Genomic DNA, 23,670 nt, shown 5'->3' with positions numbered 1-23,670 from the left:
ATATGACAAGTCTAGTGAGGAAGATGCAAATGAACACTTAGATAGGTAAGTTCTTAATGTCACTTTAAGACTCAGTGCAGCATCACTGTCTTCTCCATCCACCAGATGAGTTACAGAGTGATGGAGTAGTTGTGGGAAGGTAACAGCAGGACGGCAGAGGAAATGGAAGGTAAAAGAGGTTAATTTATGGAAATTATCTAGGTCACTCAGTAAGTAGGACACGTCACGCACAGCTTTAAAACTGCAACAGTAATTTATTTAGAATCTGATTTTTTCAATAGATAGTCAATGAGGGTTATCAGGAGTCATGTAATTGTTTTGATCTCCTCATCACAAAATGTGAGACACCATCCCAAACTGCAGGAGGAACTTCCAGGGTCGTGCACCTATAACAACGCCCCTAGATCAGAGGGAAGGATTTGTCTGAAGTAGGAGCCAGTGCCTGGGAGCTGTGTGTGATGTATGTTCCTGTGCATTTCATGACAGTGAGTATGTTACTGAGGCTACTGAAAGGGACATGGGTTTGGGGCCTTCTAGGATCAATGAAAATGAAAAACTCAGAACTATGTGCTACTTTGTGGGGGGTAAAATGGGGGAGAAAAAAATCACTAATTCACCCAAACCAGACTTAGACTTTCTAGACAGTCTCTGCAAGTTATGACCTAGTTAATATTTTTCTTCTGATTAATGACACAAATGAAAAAGTGGTTTATTATTTCAATGATTTGGGGGCTACAAAGCTCTCATTCTTTCCTTTCCTGTATTTTCATAGAATCACAGAATGTTAGGGTTGAAAGAGACCTCAAAAGGTCACCTACCCCCCTGCCAGAGCAGGATCACCTATAACAGATCACACAGGAATGCATCCAGGCGGGTCTTGAGTATTTCCAGAGAGGGAGACTCCAGACCCACCCTGGGCAGCTGCAGCTGAGACACAAAACCCAGGCTGCAGAGATGCTTCTACTGACTTCAATCTTTTCCACTGAGAGGATCAATAAAGGTCAAGAAAACGTGAGTGGCACAGACAGCACAAAGAGGGAAGCTCAGATGGAAGCGCTGAGGGAATACACCAACTACTGCAAGAACCAAGAGCAGCCCCAGATCTGGGCAGAATTCCTGTGAGCACCTGGCTGTGTAACTGCTTAGTAATACTTTCATTCATCAGGTCCATGTCCCACTCATCCTGCTGTATCTGTGGCCTGTGTGGGTACCTGTTCTCCACGAATCGCTCCGTAAGAAAGCCATGCAGTTCTCAGCACTGCCTCACCCTAAACACTACCTTTTGATTTTTATTTTTAAGCAATTAAATCAATCATAAAAGCCGAGCTTTGCCTCACTAAAAAGGAGATATTTTCCAGTGTACTTTAATGCCTTTTTTTAGTGCTTAAACCCTTCTGAAAGACTGCCCTTACAGCTACAACTGGCAGCGGTACTTTAAAATAACAATCTTCCAGCTGTATACTCTAGCTTCATCTCACTCTTCAGAGGAGCTGCTAGCCCTTCAGAACATCATAATCCAGATTTTCCTGACTTAATTGGTTTGTTCTGTGATGGAGTCTGAGAAAATAAATTATAGTTTCTTTCCTTTTTTTTTTCCTTCCAATGCGCTGACCACAGATTTATAATGAGAATATCTTCTATAAAGGTAATAGGATGGATCAGGGTATCTTTAATCAGTTTTTAATTACAGAACCCAGTGACTCAAAACCATCAGTACCTGACTTAGCACCCGCTTGGAAAGTCACCTGCCCTGCTCTCCAGGCTCACGCCTGCAGGGTGTCAATGTGACTGAAGCAGCCAGTGCAGGGAGGATTTCAGGGAGTTTTATTTCAAAGACTGGACTTTAAATACTGCTTGGAAAAACCAGCAGGAAGCCAGCCCACGATATCAGTGGCTCTGGCCAGGCTTCCACACTGAAGCACGGGGTTATGCTGGCTTATTGACACAGCAGCGTTGGCTGCTTACCACTCGGAAGATATCTGATGATTTTTCATCTATGTTTGAGTTGTCTGTCCAAATCTCAGCCTTCATACGCAATAGATGATTTTTTTGGCCACTGTGATTGCAGGTCAGTATTTTGTTTTTTGGCCACTATGACTGCAGGTCAGTATTTTGTTTTTTGGCCACTATGACTGCAGGTCAGTATTTTGTTTTTTGGCCACTATGACTGCAGGTCAGTATTTTGTTTTTTGGCCACTATGACTGCAGGTCAGTATTTTATTTTTTGGCCACTATGACTGTAGGTCAGTATTTTGTTTTTTGGCCACTATGACTGCAGGTCAGTATTTTGTTTTTTGGCCACTATGATTGCAGGTCAGTATTTTATTTTTTGGCCACTATGACTGCAGGTCAGTATTTTGTTTTTTAGCCACTATGATTGCAGGTCAGTATTTTATTTTTTGGCCACTATGACTGTAGGTCAGTATTTTGTTTTTTGGCCACTATGACTGCAGGTCAGTATTTTGTTTTTTAGCCACTATGATTGCAGGTCAGTATTTTATTTTTTGGCCACTATGACTGCAGGTCAGTATTTTGTTTTTTGGCCACTATGATTGCAGGTCAGTATTTTGTTTTTTGGCCACTATGACTGCAGGTCAGTATTTTTAAAAACTGCAGGCAATAGAAAGAACTAAATTATGTTTTTTTTCAATGGTCTGGGTTTAAGTTTACAATTTCTAAACCAGCTTCACGATTCTCTGGCTTCTATTTCTAACAAGGTCTTTCTCTCTGCCTGCTAGCTGTTACACTTGTTGCAAAAGCTGATGCTAGACTTCAGGCCGCTCACTCATGCTGATGAGGGCACTCCTTAGCTGGTGGTGTCTCAAGTGAACCACCAGTAAGAAAATTAACAAAGGCACTGAGCATCCACCTCCGCTAAATCCTCCTCTTCTGTCCAGCAAAATGTGTCTTGGAGCACATATACATAACTGTGTATTTCTCAGCAACTTTTTGGGTTCTCTTGTGAGTGCAATTCCAGCAGAACACAAAACCTATCTCTCTTCTGGCTTGCGTGACACATATAAATCGTGCATAGAGCTTGGAAACAATTAATTTAAAGTAATAATTTGTCTAAGCATCCTAACAAAATTTTAAAGGGTATTAAACACCCTGTTTTATAAACATAACACTTAATTTGAAAAAAAAAAAACCCACAACACCCAAACATTTAGAAGGTAACGCATTTAGGATAAGTGCACAACACATGAAAATAATAAATGAAATTTTCCCAGTTTAGAAAATGAATGTAATTAATTAACATTTAAATTACATTTTTAATTGCAATCATGCCCTCCCAGGGGACTCATAAGGGACCATAATTGCAATTAAAAGCATGTGGATTAGATAATAAAACAATGCACACTGTCTGAAATGTGCGATTTAAAATGGAAAGCAGACATTGTTATCGGCACATCTAACTTAATTGTAGCCATAAAGCAAATGTGCTGTACAAAATAAAATTCACATACGGGAACATTTAATTCTTGAATCTCTTAAAGGGGACACGCTTGAGAGCACATTTTATGACAGGTTCTGTCTGAAACAGCCCTTTAAGGCTTTAGTATTCAGGGATAGTGCTTTAATGTTTTTGCATTAATAAAAGCATAGCTGAATGTTCCTATTAAAATACACAGATACATTTAAGTAAGAGATGAAACTGAGTGCCTAAAATTTAAGTTGCAGGAGGCATGATTATATCAGGAACACATTTCTCTTTGTTCGGTGTTGTTTTAAAACTGCCTTTGCCGGAGGAGAGCGGGAGAGGCACTACATTTCCAGTGGATGTAAGGAACAGGAAAAGGTATCCGATAAACAGGCAGCTACTACACAGATTCAAATCTGCTCTACCTTAAATGTGGTCACTTTTCAGGACAGTGTGCAGGACTCTCAACAGAACATCAATGGTCTGTTTTGCCTTGGTGCTGCACCACTGCTTTCTGATAAATACTGAAGATTTTAGGCTTTTGTGCCACTATTCTTCGTTGTTTCACAAAGTTCCGCTTTCCCTAAACTGAAGGAGAAGAAATAAGAGGTCCCCAAACCCAAGAAAGATATCTCCTCCTGGGGAAACTGGCCAGAAGTTTGAGCCATGCTCTAGGAATGCCACACAGTAAGTTAAGGCATGGAATCTTTAGAGGGTTGTGTTCACCCAGGGGCCATGCACTATTAGTTGCTATTTTGCAGGGCAGATCCTCAGTGAGTATAAATCAGCACCACATATATCACCTGCAGGTCTTCCACAGAGTTTGTGTGTCAGGAACCTAATTCAAGAATGAAAGATTTTTGGAAATCACTATTGATTAATCTCATTGCTAAGTGTATTACTATGAGGTGCCCAGATACTAATTGTGATGAGTGTCATATAAAGCGGGGACAGCACACAGACTGAAAATCAAGAAAAGTTTAGGAGCTGATGGAGAAAGGGTTCCAGAACATGATAGAAATTTTCTGCATGGATGCTTTTTGCCATTTACTTTCAATCTTAAAGGGCAATTTCTCTTTTCACCTAACTCAGATACAAAATATGGCTCTATCTGTAAGCTCTTACAGCAAATTTTGATAAATCCAGTGCTTGGGTAGATGAGGTTTGGATTTAACTCTGATGTGGAAGACCATATTCTTTAGAAAGAGCTAGCTGAGAAGAAAGAAATTCTGAATCTTCCAGTTCATTAAATGATGTTGGTCTAATTCCAGTTTGACAAAAAGTGTGCTGGGAAAATAATGATATAACTGTTGATATTCTTCACTGTGAGATACACTGGGCTATCTGCTCGAGTTTCATCCTATTTAAGATCTTGACCCAGGAAGGAATAAAGTTTAACTGGTAACATGGAACATGTAATTTTTGCTGCCCAGAGTCAACATTCACTCAGGAAGGAACTTGCTTAGTATATGAATATGTCTCTAGTTCTACTTCTATCTATTAAAACACAGTGTTAGTCAGAAAAAAAACACATGTGCAGGGTCCCTACATTAACCAGGTAATTTTCCTTTAAAACTATTTGTGAAACCTTGAAGTTTCTCCATGTAATTGTCTCACTAGCTCTGCTCCAGTGCTTGGATGGCAGTACACATACAGTACAAAAAGCTGTGACTGGTTTCAAGGCAATAGCAGTGCAATATTTCTGAAGAGTTACAAAAGTTACCCTGAGTGTGAAATAATGCTGAAAGCTGAGTATCACACTTGGAGTTAACTTTTGAACTCGAGGGTAATATTTTACTCTGCAATTGCTCAAACAAACAGACATAATTTGCTTTATAGCACTTAACCCTCCTTCCCCACCAAACAGGAGTGTTAATGCTATATGGAGAGCTTTTGGAGATGGTATGCATATGGTACATTTGCAGTTTGGTGTTTGGTGCAATAAAGACTCCATTGTGAGGATTTTAACTATTGTTCAAGGCATTGGGCAGTAAAGGAGTGTGGTGAGCAGGCACAAGACAGCCATACAGTATTGCATCAAATACAGAAAGCAAATACTTTGGGATATTTTTTTTAATCCATGTATCATTCCCCCCCCCCCCCCCCCCCCCCACTACCCATAAAAACATAGCATTTCTTTCCCTTAGAGAGGCCTCTGCCATGCAAAGCTTACCTGTATACTGTGCAGGTAATGGTGCTCTATTGCAGTTTTGATAAGGCTATATGTGATAAGCAAATGACAGATGATCTGTATGCATATCTGCTTAGCTTGATGACAGCATAACACAGCCTCATGTTCACTTTCTGCAAGGCTAGAGCCTTCTTCAGGCCAGTATATAGGTTTCAGATGCTGATCCCTTCTTAGCCAGGGAGATTTAAACTTTGCTGAGCTCATCAGTTGTCCAGTTGGACAAAGCACAATCTTAGCTGCCTGAGGCAAACAGTTAATCACATTAGCAGACCACTAACATGAAAATTGGGAAATGACAAAAAGTAAAGCAACATTTAGATTTGCTGTGTGGAAACACATTCAGATTAAATTTAATTTGGATAGGCAGAAAATAGGGGCACCTGTCAGTTTCTAGGTAACACAGGGATTTTTTCCTAGCATCACTTACTACCTTTGGGAAAAAAGCTCCTTTCTGAAGCCAAAAAACCTGACAAGGTGTAACTCATACAATGCATTGTGCTGCATTACGATGGCTTACATTGGTTCATGTCTTGTCATATGACAATATAACATGACACAAAACTGCATGTACATTGCATTGGAGATTTATAAAACAAAGCTTCCTTTGCTCAGAAGTAGAAGGGCTGTATTGTGAACCACTTGCCTAGGAGGAGCAGCCATTTCCAAGCCATGCACACACTCCATAAAATATGCACATCCAGCCCTCAACATAAGCACAAACTAATAGGATCGGAGAAGCAGAACTTTTCATTCTGGCAGGATTTCAGAACTGGAACTTTGTAACCTTGTGCTTTGATTCTGTTTTTTAATTAATTGCAGGAACATGGAAAATGCAAACCAGAAACACGGGGTAGAAAAGTAGAGGAAAAAAGAGGTAAAGATAAAAGACAGAAGAAAATTAATTGTTAATTATTTATTAGACGGTTCATTTGCTCACACCTACATTACTGTGTTGGTGCTTTAACCCACTGTGCTCGTTCCTCAGGCTTGACCTCAGCCACATTGTTAGTTGACTTCCTTTTCTTTTGTCACTTCTCATTAATTTCATCAGCTTTTTAAAAGAAGATATAAGAGAGGAACTATCTGTAACACTGTGAATAATTCTTAAGGGATGTTCTTTCCTTAGCCTAAGTTATGGTAAATAAATCCACAAACACTGCAATTATTGTATGTACTCCTTTGAAAGGAGATGTGCCATTATTCTGAGGCTCTGTCCTCTAAGGGACATAAGGCTGTCCTCTCCAAATGGTTTACAGGACATTGAGGAAATGTCGTAGCCTCATTCATATCCTACGAAACACACTCCTCTAATAACAACTCTTCCAGAGAAATTAATCTGCTTATGGTGAGACCTGAACCTCACTCCTACTAGGAGAATAAGTCTGGAAGTATAACATGCACATGCAGAGGAAGAAGACACCAGCATTTCTTTAATATATGATAACTGTAGCATTAAAGACAACTACAGTATATCATGACACCTTCTGAAGCATAGCTTGAAAAATATAATCACCACAGCCTATATAACTTCAGGATTTGTCTCTGCAAGTGTTTCAACAACTGGCTATTTCACTTCAAACTTGCTTTACTTTTCCCTTGTTTTTTCTTGGCATGGTGCTTGCAGAGAAGACGAGAATATGAAAAGGAATTTTTTTCTGGTTCTCTGCTTTGGAAGCAAATTTGCTAAGTTTTTTCTAGCCTTCAAAAACAGGAAAAAAAGTTTTAAAAAATCACTTTTCAGCTTAAAACTTCTCACAGATGTACTGTGACACATTTAACATGCACTAAGTTGTCCACCCTGAGACCCTAGGCTCCCAAAGTAGCATTTATTTTAGCTAGGAAAAGGTGCAACGCAGCTAGGATTTATACATATATATATAAAATCATTTCAGCAGTCTGACACAGGAAAGGTAGGTCAGATCATGCTTAGTACTTAGGGATTTTTTTTAACTACTGAAATGTAATCATATTCTGGAGAGGGTGATCTCACCTAGGACCAGTGAAACTATAGCATAGTTCTATTAACCATAACAAAGGAGAAAACCTATTCCATTCTTCAACATACAGAAGAAAAATAACAAAAAGCTTTTCTTTGATCTCTTTGCCAAATAAAGTACTTTTCTTGCATTTGACATATGACTGCAGTGACCCTGAGATATGCCTCCTGTACATTACCTTTACTTTGTTTCAGCAAAGCCAAAACTGGTAACAGAACTCCATCATTTACACCTAGCTTCTTTTAAACCATTTTTCACATTTAGTCCCTGATAGAAAAGGAACGTGGCTGCTTCCTGCAGGTGATTTATTACGTAGTTTCTAAGCAAAACACTTTTATCTGAAAGTACAGGTCAGACAAAGGAGTAATGCAATCAAAAAGATACTTGCAGAAACATTATAAATACTGTACTATATAGAGCAGAAACCCTGTGCTGTCAAAAATGACTGGGGGCTCACAAGCATTGAAGCTCATTGTCTTTTGGTGAAGCAAAAATTGCAGTTAAACTACACAAGAAATACTTTTCAGACTGCTTTGGTTTTGGTTTTGGAAGGGGTAGCTGGTTTTTTTTTGTGTGTGTGTGGTTTTTTGTTTATTTGGGAATTTTTTGGCAGTAGTTACCTTATTGAAAAACAAATATTTAAGTCCCAGGAGGCTGTATTAGACAATATGTTTTTATTGCCAAGCTATAAGAATTTTATTTTACCTTGCCAAGTGTTTCTGCAGAACCACTCTGTGGTAGGTAACAGGAATGGTGGCAAGTCACTCTGAACCTTTCATTCAGAAAGATATAACATAGCCACTGCTGCGCCTTACACTTCTCTGTCATTGTCCTACCAGGTACCCACAGGTCCAATGCATTTCCCCTCCTAACAAGCCTAGGCAGGTAAGCAAATCCTATTACCCACATTTTACAGAGAGGAAAGAAAGACATAAGAGAAGGCTGTCTGAATGTCCACTGAAGTTTAGGAAGCCTATTGTATTTTGAACACACATTATGAGTGTTAAGAAATTTATATCCTGAACAATACTATTGAACCTAAACATAGAGACCTACCGAAACACAGAGCAGGTAGAAGATCCCAGTGTTTCAAGAAGGGAGGATAAACTATCCCGTTATGTAGAATTAAAGCTGGCCAGATCAGAACAGTAAAAGACTTTCAATAACATGAAAGTTCACTTGAAATTCAGGCTAAATCTGAAGTAATACATAGTAATTTCCAATGATGAAAATGGGAATTAAAATACCTGATCTTTCTACCACCTCCTTACTCAGGCCTCCCTCTTTCTTTGCTTGAGCTATGTAAAGCTCCGTCCGCAACGATACAGCAGCTCTGTTGTCACTGTAACCCATTCACAGATGTATGCAGTTGTAAGAACTTTTGTCTCTGTTCAGAGCTCTCATTTTGACTCCCACTTTTAGTCCAGACACAGCATATCAGTGAGTGCAGATGTTCATCCACCTTCTCAGTGAATTTGAGTTCACACTTATTTTAATTCAACTTCATTATGAGTAAATATATATATGTATGTCAATATGCAAAAGAGAAAGAACCTGAGTTTGTGTGTGTAAAAGAAGGCAATCAATCTTAGTTTGGGTGTGCCTGGAGAAAGCAGACTTCACTAGTTTATTTCACTAGTATTTTTTTATATATTCTATTCCACTTTAACCACAGAAGAGCACAGGCTGCCCCAGTGCACCACACTCCTGCTGAGCACTGAAGGCAGGACTGAGGGAAAGCAAAGAGGAGAGGAGGCCAGTGGAGAGGAGGAAGGCTGAGATCACTGCTTTCCCAGGTCACAGGGAGTGGAGGCAGGAAGAGGGAAAGGAAGAGTGAAAACTGCTTGGACAAATGTGGAGCAGGCTTCAGAGTTCAGAGCTTCTTCAAGCTGAAGAAGATTGACAATCATCTGCTTTTCATCAAAATACCATGAGGTGATTATTGGGTTTGGTTGTAAATCAATAGCGCAGAACATAATGACAGTTCAACAAATTTTCTCTTGGTAAAACGACCAGTGTTGGTCTACATACCTTGAGAAATCACTTTAAAATGGGCAGGAACAACTTCCTACTTTACAGGGAAACATAAGCATAAGCTTTCATTCGGCGTATGATGTTTAGATATTGTAGTGACAGCTGCCAAGGAGCTGATGGATAAAATTTCTGAGATAAGGCCTTGCTTCTCTTCCCAGGCAGAATGGTGAGCAGATGCTTTACAGAACAATGGAAAACAAGCCCTAGACAAGTGTCTGGACGGAAGGGGGCGAGGGTTATCCTTCCAACTGCTGCCTGGAAAGGGAATGAGGAAGATGCTGAACGTTTCAGTGCTTCAGCAAAGACGTAAACCAAATCCAAGTGAAATTCAGAAGTTGTAAAGAAATGGCAAAGCAACATTCAATACATTATGACCTTTCCTGCTATTTTCAAAATTGCAATCTTAGGGAGCAAAATAATAAAAGGAATCCCACCCTCACCACATGGCTGAAAATGTTATTAAAAGCAATGAATTCTTTTTTATTGTTACATTTAATTTTTTTTTAAGTGCCATTTGGAGCAGAGACAGCACAGAGGCACTGTCCCTTAAACCAAAGATGTTAGACGTTTGAAAAGAACCAATTTATCTCATTCATTCTGTAATACACTCACTTATGTTTATTTATATGCACACTTCTTTGAACTGCATTTTTATTTTTCACTGTGTGCAGTAGCTGTTAATGATCATATACAGTGATGAGAATTAAAATAGAATCCTGCATTTCACTTGAAGACCAAAGCAGCACAGACACAGGATGCAGTATATATAAATAACAAAGACCTTGCATAATCATTTACTCTGTATCTCCTCTTACTGGAATATAAAAGCAAGTCCTAACCTATGACAAAATTTAATACATATAAGATATGAAATAAGTAAAATGCACAATGCTAGACCTCAATTTGAACTATTCAGACTTCATCAAAACATACTGGAAAATGTGTGATAGGACAGGGAAAATCTTTGCATATAAATTATAGCTATGAAAGGATTTGCTGCAGCAAACAAGTTTAAAGATGAAACTTCCCAAAAACTTATATCAAGCATAAGATATTGTAAATAATAATTTACATTTAAATAGAACCTTCGATTCTGGGGGATCTTGGAGCATTTTGCTAACCACTAGTGAAATGCTGTGATGGGCAGATGGGGCAAACAGTGTTTGTAGTATTATTTTGCTTATAAATCACAGTAAAGTAGCTCTGTGGGAAAAGATGCTTCTGACCTCTATGTGTATTACATTTTTATTAGCTAGTATGGGCACAAGTAGTTGAGGCTAAGAGAGGCTAGGGCTGGATAAAAAGTATCTGGAGCATGTAAATAAATGATATACAAAGCAGTAGTTAATGTCTAAGAGCATAAGACCAGGCTCACAAATTAGGGGTGCTGATGTGTACTTGCATATGTACACAGAGTTTCCTGAACAGATTCCAATTATTTGGACTTGTGATGATTTAAAATAAATCAATGAAGATACATCAGTCTTTACTCAACCAAAGCCCAGTAAGCCCCAAACCTGTTATTCACCATGTGATAACACCAAGAGTCATGCTGCAAAGCCAAAAAAGAGCAAGAAAATTTTGGCTGAGGACATCAGTAGAAAATCTCTCTTTCCTCATTTGGAGTGTGGGAAGGCATGTGCTTGGGTATCTGCAGGAGAAGAAAGGGGAACTCAAAGAACTCAAAGGCTTCAAATCTGAAAAAGCACCAGAAATTTGCTGAAAATGTAATTGTCAATAATATTATTACAGAATCACAGAAACTTTCAGGTTGGGAAAGACCCTCAGGATCACCAAGTTCAACTGATAACCCCACTCTACAAGGTTCACGCTTACCACTTATTGGCCTCATTTGACAAGTCAGACCCTCCCTCCCAAGTGTCTTCAAATTTTAACAGCAGAGAAATACCACAAAGAGAGAAGCTGGCCATAAATTATGCCTGTCTCAGAATTAGCAACAGGAGCCTCTACCCAGTCTCAGACACACAAAAGTAGCATCTCTCAACTTATCCCTAATTCTGACCAACACACGTAGCATCATACTGGTGAAATGGTTCCCAGGGAGTATGGCAGCAGCAACCCAGAGCTGATCCATCCCAGTGCAGTGACTTAGATTAAAAGCAGGCTTCAGTATCAAATAGGATGTATATAAACAAGGAAAATAGTAAAAGCTTTTACAGCCTGAGACACACAAGGTTTGTCAGTGTCAGATAATGCCACTGAGAAGTTCAGCGGAAGAACATGGATGTGGTGGGGCTGAGCACGGCAGCTGGCAAGGTCTGGTCTGGACCTCAGTGCCAAGGTGCTGAAGCTGTGTGTGGGTGTGTTTGTGTGACAGAGGCCCTGTGCAAGTGGGATGTCAGGTTTATAAACTCTCCTCCAACCTCACTGCTACTTTCTAAAGCTTCATAAGACTGCTGGAAGCAGGCACTAAATAAATTATAAAGCCCAGTCAATACAGGAGGATATAACATATTATTTTCCAAGTATCAAAATGATTAATTTAGGTGTATTTTGCAATGTGTAAAGACAAAGAATAAAGAAACAATGTGCTGCAAGAAAATAGAAAAGGAGCACAGATTCTCTTCTCATGAGCTTGACAGTGTGATTTGTCTTCTGCCACACCAGTGCCCCATTCTGCATTAAAGCTCATGAAGCACACAATTCAGTAATAGCTCAGAGTTGCAATTAAAGAGTAAAAGAATTATACAGTTAAAATGGACGCTGAAATGATGCATAGAAAGAAATCAGCTGTTTTATTATGGAATACTAGCATGCTGCTAGTAAAAAAAAACAGATTATAAAATAGGAAATGATAGCAGTGATCTCTCCTTTATGTTTATATTTTAGGAATATCTAACCTTGAGGGTTTAGCATGCAGGTTGAAACAAATTACTCTGATCACCAATATCAAGGTGTCAAGCTGAGATATTATATGTCAATCAATCTGTGACAAAGATAAAAGTGAACAAGATGCATTTCATAGTTACATGGAGAGGGAACATGGATTATATATTTAGTGTCTCTTTTTCCCAATACACCTATCAGCATTTCTAAGTTGTTTTAGCAAGGGACTTGATACATAATCGTTTCAAGACAAGTAGCATAGAGGCTCTAAACAAGATAGAAGTCTAACTGTAGATGCTCCTCGAAAACCTTGAGTCAAGCCAGTATCAGAGAACTTGATGAAACTGAATTGCACCTCCAACAAGATGTTCCCTAATACCCAGACAAATCATCTGACTTGACCTTTACATCTGCCCTATGGAGTTTAAGGGGAAAAAAAAGAACAAGAGCACAAGTGAGAGAGAAATGCCATCTCAGATACTCTCTCCTAGAGAGAGGGAGTGCCCTGGAAAGTCACTCTCCCAGACACCCAGGATACAAACCATCTTTGTGCTGAACTCTGATTTCTGTATGCATTAGCAGTGCCATGAGTGAATGTGTCTAGCTCTTGTGGAACACACTGAGGCCCTTGTATGATCACTACGTGGGCTTCAAAAAGACATACTGGCTACAGCTTCAGCTGCTCTGGACATGCACAGCAGCACAACTTCTCTTCTCCCTCTCCCTCAGTCTCAGACTCCTAAAATCTACGTCAGCTGCACATTTGACATCTAAGAGCTTTCTTGGATCTCACACATTGGACCAGATCCTCAGATAGTTTCCCTGTTCCTTGAACTTTTGCCAAAGTTTTAACCTAAATGTAAGTCCAAGTGAGCCGGCTAGCTTAGAAAGAAAGACTCAAGATATATGATTGCTGCTCCCAGAAATATAAAACAATATTTACAGACTTGTACAAACATCCTATTCTCATTAACTCCTCTGCAGCTTTTCTACAGACCCATTCCAAATATAACTGTGCAGTATATACTACGGAAGAAAAAATGTAAATACATGCAAAAACTTTTACTTAATCTCTGGAGAAAAAAAAACTGTACATATTGATGGATTCTTCTCTTTCCCCTCTACTGTTTAAATAATTTTCTGTAGTTGACAGAAATTAAATGAAGACCAAAAGCCAGAAGACTATCACACATTATGATATAATTCCTCCTAATTTTAAAGAATCGGCCTTAGAAAAGTGCATTCAGCTCCAGATCAAAACAGAGAATATACAGCAGTTCCCTTAGCACATTTCAGTCTCTATCGCCTCTCTTTTCCAGAGAGTAAATTATATCTTGGTCCTGTTTAATTCCCCATTAGCCTAATGAAGCCTTTGCTGTGAACATTGGTCTACATTTTGTGATGCCTAACTTGTGCATTCAAAGTAAAACTAGTGGTAGGATTAGTTTAGTAAAGACTAAAGTGTTTAGTCTCAAAAAACAGCTGTGCTGAAGTCAAGTATTGAACCAGACCTCATTATTACAACCACTTGGCCAGAAGGCAAAATCTTATCTCTGTGAAGAGCAATTCTTTTGTCAAAGCAAAACCACACCGACAATATATTTTTTTCTTTTTCTTTTTGAACTGGAAGTTTTGAATACAGACTTTACTGCAAGCATCCTAAAACATGGGGCTGGTATCTGTTACCACCTGTAGTTTCCCCTGAGATCTGTGTGTCTGTGACATGTCATCCCTTTTTCTTATCTGCCAATGGACCCATAGGAAACGTTTCCAGGTTAGCTTTCAAGCACAGACAAACCTGAGTGTTACAGAAGTAGTACAGGTGTAGTCTGCTGAGAATGACAGGGACAGCCTCTGCCACCCCACTGAAAGAAATGTCAGCAGAACCATACACATGACTTTGAGGCCTTATTTTATATTCTGTTTCCTTCATGTAGCTGCTGAAAACAGGAATATCTGTTTTGCACCAGGGATATGACACATAAAGCATTTTTGACCCAATCTCCTTCACATAGAGGAGCACATATAGCTACAGCCAAACACTTCAAAAATAAAATGTCAGGCAAAAATTATTTGCCTTAACCTAGGAAAAATGTTTTAAAATCTGCTGTATAAATATGTTTATGTGTGTGTGTGCACATGGATATATGTATATCCATGTGCACACATGCTGTGCAGTTGCAATGCCAGAAAAGACTGATATTGAGCTTGGTGATGATAAGAATGATATAATGGCATTTAACATATTGGTAAGAGTGTACAAACAAACTTACATGGGAACACATGTAACAACTTGATCATCCAATTGAACAGCATTATCACTTACACATGTTAAGTCATGAGGTCTCTTTGTTTGATTGTTCTGATCTCACTGATTTCAGGGGAAGCTCTCCATAGAGACAAATGTTGGCATAAATCAATACATGCCTATGTAAATAAATGCAACTGCTATAATTTAATTAAACTGTTAAGCATAAGGCAGAATGGGCATTTTTCATAACCATGGCAATTATAGTCTTTGGATAGGAGTTGCAAGAAGAAATATAATCTAAGAGCAGGACATTCTATGCAAGGCAGGATGCATTCAAAGTGTTACAAGATGGTTCCTGCTTTAAAGAGCTGAAAATTTGAACAGGAGATATTAAAGAGTAGAAAAATGAAAACATGAAGAAATCAGATGACTTTCCAAAGGTCACTCAGAGATGCTACAACACAGCTGGGAACTAAACAGTTTTCCCTATAGGAACCTCAGTTATAAGATGGATCCTGCTTTTATCCAGCACAGTTTGATTCTTTTTGGTTTTACTTGGGTATGCTTGGTGGCAGAAGAACGGGAGAGGGGTTGTGAAAATTCCTCCATCTGTTTTCTCTTACCCCCCCCCCCCCCACCCCCCCCCCCCCCCAATATTGTCTTTCCCAAAGGCGTTCAGGAAAAAACGTTACTCTAAGGAGAGCCCAGAGGAGAAAGTTCATGCCCTGTGTCACCTCTCTAAAGCAGATTCACACCTCACTCACACATTTGACATTGAATCCCTCAACTATTAATACAGTCAAATCTTCCTACTTAGTTGGGCCTCGGTTTTGTAACTTGCTGACCCTCATTGCTGGGATTTCACACAGCCACAGATTCTTGCAGAAATAAGGACTGAAATTACTTATTCCAGGCTAACTAGCATCACCCTTTACCACTTGTGACCAGCCTCTGTGCGATATCCTTGCAATCCCCAGCTTCTCTGTGATATACAAGTTCTAATGTAGCTGCATGACACAGCTCCTGCAGAAAGAGGCATGCTAAGCAGTGTGCAGTACAAGCACACACAGCTAACTCACAGAGACCACAAAAACAACAGAGACAAAGAAACACTACCTTCTTACTCAGTTTCTTTTTGTTGTTAAAACATTTGTTTTACATCTCTTGCACTTTCTTCCCCCCAATAGACACGCTGTCTTATTTTTAGTTTCATGTACCTGAGGTAGGACAATTTGCTGTAACAGGCAGTGTGAGAAGCATTCTTTACCAAAGGAAGACTCAGCTGAAATCCCCAAACAAAGACTGTCCAGGTGGTGCTGAAATAAGGATACTGTGCTGATTTTTCTGAATGTCCTTATGCAAACAGGACATTGTAAATGTCTCTTGGTTTTGTTTTTTTTTTTAAGGGCCTTCTATCTGGTCTTAGTTCTGCCCTTTGATTTATTAGGAGCTTCAGCTGCAGACCAAATAGGTTTTCCTGTCTCTGCTAGCTCCCACTCCAGCCTTAAGTCATTGTGCTTTAAGACACGCTCCTTAAAGTACAAACTCTGTTACAGTGCCCTAAATAATATGTGATGCGAATAAGTGCTGTTAAAGGAGTTTCCTGTTTTGGTTTCCTTATTGGCACTCCAAGCTGAGCTAAAATCTCCAAAGACCTTACTTAGTATGCAGATATTGAAACCAAACCAAAAAAAGAATCCTGCATTTGTTGTGCTGTAGCTTTAAATGCCCCTGGCAGAAACTTCATTTCTCTCCCTTTCTCCCTTTCGATCCTTCCCCTCTCTCTCTCTTTTTTTGATGTTTCTTCTTTCTCTTAGCCTGTCATTGACAGTAAGTGCAATCACATTACACACAGCTTTCTTTGGAAAGCCCCCTTTTTAATGATCTGGCAGTCTGTAGACACTGACTGCTTCCAGAAAAAATTTCAATCCCTCTTCCCACAGCTTCCTCAAGCTCCAATGATAAATGACACCTGTCATTCTGTCACAGACAAATGGCACAGATGGGAGCGTCAGTGATATATGGCTCACCAGAACAGGAAATCAAGTTTGTTGTTTTTTTGGTTGGTGTTTTTTTTTCTTTAAACAGAAAAGAGCTGACCAGGACATTGTCAGGAGACCGTTCCAAGGGGCCTGGCCCAGAGGAGGAAGGGAGGCAGAAGCAGAGGAACTAGTAGTTTTAAGTAGCAAGCTCTGCAGCTGTCTGAAGGGCTTTGCAATTTAAGAATCAAAGATGTCTAAATGAAAACCCAGAGGTACAGTCACAGTTGTACCTGTGCTAATGTCATACCACTAACCTACCCCTCTAGCAGCACTGGCTTCAGATAGCTGCTCAGGCTCCAGAGGCATGCTGGCAGTGCCCTGGCACCCAGATGCCCTGAGGAATCAGCTTGGACAACTTTGCATGAGCTGTGGTTGGAGTTTGGATTAGATGTATGCACAATCACATTTGATTTAATTTCTCTCAGTGATGGAACTGAACCAAAATCCTGGCTTAAAGAAGGCTTGAGAAACAGGGAAATTTAATTCTGAACCCATTTTCTGTCAGACAGGTCTTTCTTAAGCTTCTTTTAAAATCACTCATGTTTTCACATGGAATTTTTGTTGCAGGCAAATCACTTAGGCTGCTTCAGACTTGCAGGCACTTTTTCACTGCCAAGCAGGCAGACAATAAGCTCAGAGCTCTGACAAAATCCATGCAGAACTTTCTACCCTGTGATGGTCTTCTTGATAAGAGAATTAAGTCCTGCCACTCTCCTCTTACAGAGCAGCTGGAGAGGAAAAGGGAGCCCAACTGACCACAGAACATTTAACAGTCACAAGAAAAGCAGTTCTCTCCAGGACTGCACAGGGATGGAGCAAAGCAGGACTGCACACAGACTGAACGTCGGTCTTTTCTAATCCCTAAGTGGGGACTTTATAACAACTAATTTACTACCACTACTGGGAGTGTAACATCCATTCTTGCTCTCCGCTGCCAGCTTCTTGGACACACCCCTTCTGCGTGACTACATCACAAAGTCTTTTCCAGGCTTTGGTACACAGCAAACACAATGCCATTGTCTCCTGAGACAAAGATAAAGCCAACGAACCATTCTTCCGCCCTTGTTCACAGAGCTTGTCCTTACTTACAAAACCGACTCTCCCCGGTAAGCACAACTCCATGGAATTAAGGTAGGAAAATTAGACCCAAAGAAAGAATTTGGCTCGACTTTCTGTCCATGCTGGAAATGCTGGGATCCATTTATAGAGCATTCTCTGCAATTCAGCTGTAGGGTTTCTGAAAAGATTAACGAACGTCATGTGACAAAATCTCCACATGCTGCAATGAAAATATATCCCTTGGGGCTGCAGTTTCAAAAGGAGCTGGGTGATAATGCTGCCTTTCCTGCACATTTATTGAATTTGATTTGTACAGTTGTGTGTACAAAAAACTAATCTGGAGTCCAAAGTGACGTGAAATACAACTAAGTATGCAGGCAAAGTTAACAAAAGAAATTTCATCACATTTTAGATGCTGATTATCAACAGCAATAGCCTAGGGAGAACTGTGGAGCAAATTCCTCAGCTGTTCCAACACTGTCTAGGCTACTAGAAGTGCTCCAGTATGGTTTCATGCTCTGTATTAAGTCAGTGTGATGAAATGTATAAAATGGACTGAATGATTGCTAACCCTAGAACATGGACAGCTCAGGATTATACATATTCAAGGCATTAATATCAGGCCTTTCATCATCCATCAATGGTAGCCCACATAGATCACAGAACATTTTTATTGCATGGACAGACTCTTGTCTTTCAATAAATTAGGAATAGGATTCTTACAAAAGCAGAAAGGCAGTAGTCATCAGGCAGCTCAACCTATCAAGTCTACCTATGATGTCAGTGGACTGAGCTGCAAAAGTCAACTCTTTCTAAGGATACAGGAGAAGAAATGATCACACTAAAGAATGAACATGTGACTGAAGATGTGATGCACTGAAATTAACTGGCCAACCAGAGGAAATATGGAAGAGTATGGTGGGGGTCCAATGGGCCACTGTCAAATTTAAATAAAGATTGATCTCTGTCTTAGTTTGAAAGTATGTTTTTCTATCTCCCTGCACAACAAATGGAGCAGCAAAAACCCCCATAAAACAGGTGAGATGGAGGAGAGAACAACATGTGGTTGTGCCTGTACAGTGCAGGTCCAAACACTTTTAGGAGTAATGATGCAACCACTCAGCAGACCAACAGTGAGTGGCAGGAGGCTAGTGCCAGCTTGTGTGTCCTTTGATCTTAACCTGCAACCAGTTAACTGCAAATCCATTTTAAACCATGATGACAAATGAACTGGAACCACAGCTATGAATGACAGCAAACTGCAGGAAATTGAGTGTCCAAACAACACTCTACATGGATCCATCTACTGTTTGTACTTCCGTCCAGTCACACTCTGCAGAGTGCTCTTTCCAGTTCAGAAGAAGAAATATGACTTCATAGCAAAACTTGGACTTAGGCTGAATTGGAGCACCTGGGGCAAAGTTTCTTTTCTTATTCTATTTCCTGAGGATACAGCTGAGTGAGGCTTTCTGGCTTCCACAGTAACTTCTCAGTTTGAAACAGATGCATTTTTTCACTAAGAAAGATAACTCACAAGTAGAATTTCCACTCCTATCCTTCTCCATTAGGAGAGAAAATGAAAATATCCTTCAGGAGGGAATAACAGATCTGTACATTTAACAAGAGGTTTCTGCAGCACTGAAGAATATTCTGAATATACTACAGAACAGAACATTGTAAATTAGGGAAAAAAAACAGAGTAACTAGGATAATGCCAAGAATATAAACACATTTTGTATTGTCAGTGTTGTTGCATCAGGATAGAACTAGCCAAGTATAATTTAAGCATTGATCAAAACTGCGAATATGTTGAGGCTGAATATAACCCCAGGTAGCAAAAGTTTGAAATTTGTAATGACAATTAAGAAAATATTATGTTCCTGAAAGACTGAAACCCAAACAGATGTCCTGAGTCAGTAGATAAAATGCACAAAGCAAGCCAGTGAGAGATGATCAGGTGGAGCCTTAAAATAGAATATGAAGCAAAACCAAAAGGCAATTCTGCTTGGGAAGAGATTTTTAAAAGCATGTGGGAAATTTAGATCCCTACTCGCCACTGGCTTCTAGTGAGAGTTTGGTGCCAGATTGCTCTTTTTACCTTTAAGAATCTTAAGTAATGGACTAACTCAAGAAAAAACAAGACAACAGCAAACTGAACACACTGCAGGGTTAATTTTCTTCACTGCTAGAGATGCTGACAGACAAGCCAATGGGCCAACTGGGGAAGAACTGGGACCTGCACCAAAAATGTACTTGTCAAGTAGTTGCAGATATTTTTTTTTAGCTGTTCTGGGATAAAATTGACGTGTTTTGACTGATGAATCATGAGCAAAGATTGCCCAGTGTGCTCAGTTTGAAATACCAGCTTCTACCTGTGTGTGCTGGAACACTCTGTTCTCTCCTCTGAGCATTTCTTTGGCAAATCTGTTCTTGAAGTAACAGCTAAGCACAAATCCTTCAGGGTGCAATCCTGTTCCTCTCCAACCCAACAGGGATTATACCACCAAATCCAACTGGGAGCAGTAGGAAGCTATTAATAAGGAGAATTCACATATAGCAAAATTTTGCAAAATAGTCATTTCTTCAGTGTCCCTTGCAGCATGTTGGGACAAAGACATTTAGTGCAATGTGTTTGCTGTCATCCATTACACCTGCCAGTATGTGACATTAGCTATCAAAACAGATGACAAACGGCATGAACGTGGGGTGCCTGGTTGCTCCTTCTGTTGTTTCTAGACCTCTTTATCCTGAGTTGTGCTTCTCTCTTATTCCTTTCTCTTCAATTTCAGGACTTTCAGTTGCTATGGGATATCATGGTGATAACTCAAGTTTCATCAGAGTGAAGATGCTGGTGGCATCAGCATGAGCTTTTAGGCTCTTCCTTGTGCCAGTCAGTGTCATCCTGGTTTCATTTGCTTACAGAAATCATAAATGCCCATAACTGATGGCATTAGAGTCTTCCATTTCTCTTACTCCTAGAAACTATAGGTGGGCAGGGCAACTCAGGCAAATAATGTTCTTTTACATTTGAAGCAGCATCTAATCTCTTACATTAGCTGTATTCACAATCTGGGCAGTGCCTGCTGGGTCTTTAAGCATTCAGTGATATTAAATGTACTAACAAAATTGCTAAAAAATAACTTTAACTGCTTCCCCCCCCCCGCCCCCCCCCCCCCCCCCCCCGCCCCCCCCCCTTACTCTTTAATGTCTTATTTCAGGGCCTCCTGCCTTTTGTATCTTTTCCTTGAGGCCTCCCTGCTTAGTATGGTTTTAAATTCTTCTTAATTGCAAGAAAAAAATGCAGAAACATACTGTGGGGTTTGACTTATGCTGGAGAAGCTTTTTTCTGGCTCCTGTTCAGGAAAAATCACACAGATGTGTTCTGTTCACCTAAGCAAGGATCCTAATGGGATTGTTCATGCCTCAGTGAGTTCCTCAGATGAACACTTGCTGGGCCTTAGAAGACTCTAAGTCTAGAGTCCTCATGTTCACAAATATAAAGGGAATCAGCTATCTCCAAGTGTAGATAGCTAATTATCTCAGCTCCTTGTTTAGCTGAATTATTACATATATGTACGAACTTCACTAAACCTAATGTCTAAACAAAAGCAATTGGAGGGTAAGCATCCAATCAAAAATATTTGGTCAGTATAAAAAGCTTTATGTCACGTCAGCAGTGGATCCCACAGAAGTAACACGATGTGATGTGACACTACTCAAGCAATCTAATAGAATATGGCACCACCAAGTAAGCAAAAACAAAAAAAAAAGGCCAAACATTTTATTTTTAGCTGAGATGCTCATTACCGTCCAACGTCTGATCTGAATGTTTTGTGACGGATTTAAGTGGAGTGAATTTGGCTGATGTCATGGGTTTAATAGCTGTTTGAATTATCCCAATTTTCTAGCAGCTCACTAAATTTTTAATCTTTTCTTTTCACTATCGGGACAAAAAAAGTCTCTTCTAAAATAATGACCTAAAATGCTGTCATTGCCCATCCAAATGGGCACTCGGATCAGATCTCTCTAATATTTGTCACTCAATGTTATATTTTTAGCTTTTTGAGGTTTTCAATGGCCATGAGAGAAATGGAAAAGTATCGACTGGTTCTTGTTCCTCAGTAACCTGTAGCAAGCAGAACCACACGGATGCAACACCAGCTCCTTAGCTAACAGCAGGTTTGAGGGATTAGAGACGTAAAGCATTGATACCCACAGATGTGATTACAGCACTCTGAGTGCTGAAGATCACACAGTGAAAGAAACCAGTCAGGATGCATTTCAACACAGGGGTCTCTTTCCAAAGCCCAATCGCCCTGATCTGCTGGTATCAACCTTCTACCAGGCTTTACAAGATATGACCCCAGACCCAGCAGAGGAAAATAATAAAATAAGAAGGTGGAAGAAGGAGGCGGCAAACTTCTGGCTTTCTGTGAAATGTCCAGTAGGCTTCAGCATGAAGTGCTAGCTCAGCCTTCAGTCCGTATCAGCATTACATCCAGTAGGTTCTGGCATGTAGCGCTTGCTCAGCCCTCAGCTCATATCAGCATAAACACTTCATCACAGCTGACACGCTGATATGCTAAATGAGTAAGTGCGGTGCACAAAGAGGTCACAGAGAAGTTAACTAAAGGGATTATAAGGGACAGTCAACACACTTCAAAAAGAAAAAACCTGATAGGTGCAGAAAACATGGTAAATGAGCCCGAAGAATGCAAACCCTCCGCTGTGCACTCCATTACAGCCCTGACAGTCCAGTTCCAAACAGTTAAATATGAAACTGTCAACAAGGGCCTGTCTTAATAACCAAACTTGAGGCCTTTTATCCTGGAAGATTTATGAAGTAATTTTAAAGAGGCCCAAGCAAACATCTGTCAATAAATTGAATGCCGGCTACAGGATTTACAAGCAAGACAAGAATTTCTCATTAAGTGCACATTAGCACTGTGGGGATCATAAATAGTAAGAGGGCAGGATGCTGAGCCTCTCAAGCTGTCATTAAAACACTATCTAAGAACTAATGAGGAAGTGATGGAAGGATACTAATGATCCCTCAGGCTCCTTTCATTCAGCACTGAAAGAGGAGTATGCAACACAGAGTTTCAGCTTGCCATGACCGAAGGTCTACTGTACAGTAGACAGGTTTTCAGAGAACCTCCCAGCCTGCATTGCTGTAAACCCACCAGGTGCAGATGGACCCTGCCTGCTCACTGGTGGACCAACAAAGACATCACTGTGAGCTCTGTCCTCCATGTCACATGAAGCTCAGAGTAACAAACAGAAAGGGCAAGTCCCCTGGAAGTCCCAAACAGTGCTGTGGGCCAGTTGAAGCTGTGTGGGTTATACCAGGTAGATTTGCAGTGCTCTGCAGGTGAAATTGTAATTTTCAGATGAAAAATGCCTTACAAGCGATTATGAGCTTCTGTATTGAAAACAAACAAGGTTGAAGAGCTATGTTTCTCTTACTGCACCTGTAGAACAATGACCAGGAGTCTGGGGGCAGGCCCTAGCTCAGACTTTCCAAGGAGGGAGGCAAAGCTCTGTAATAACCACTGGAAGATCATAGGTGGCTCTGATTACCCAGAACTATCATTAACGTCATCAGCAAACAGATCTCTTGCAACCTTGGTGGCAAGCTGCACACAGGGCCTCACGTAGTAGAGAAGGTGGCCCTCTTCCCACCATAGTTCTTCCTTCAAAAGTCCAAGGCTTTTCTTAGCTCTCCACCTATTTTAGAGAACAGAGCATTCAGATGGTTCCTTTCTCTCTTTGAGAAAGGAGAAGCCTCTCTTTTAGCCTCCCATGTAAATTTGTACCATATGCCTACT

At 40.1% G+C, this 23,670-nt stretch overlaps 1 protein-coding gene across 3 annotated transcripts in view; it reads right to left on the bottom strand.

Annotated features, from left to right (window-relative positions):
• The window catches only part of TSHZ2 (teashirt zinc finger homeobox 2), a 231,887-nt gene that overhangs the window by 122,365 nt on the left and 85,852 nt on the right, over positions 1–23,670 (bottom strand). The window lies entirely within an intron of this gene.

The sequence above is a fragment of the Pogoniulus pusillus genome, chromosome 29 (assembly GCF_015220805.1).
Source record: "Pogoniulus pusillus isolate bPogPus1 chromosome 29, bPogPus1.pri, whole genome shotgun sequence".
NCBI classification, from domain to species: Eukaryota; Metazoa; Chordata; class Aves; order Piciformes; family Lybiidae; genus Pogoniulus; species Pogoniulus pusillus.
Note: the sequence above shows the minus strand (reverse complement) of the source record. Positions and strands in the feature narration are given on the sequence as shown.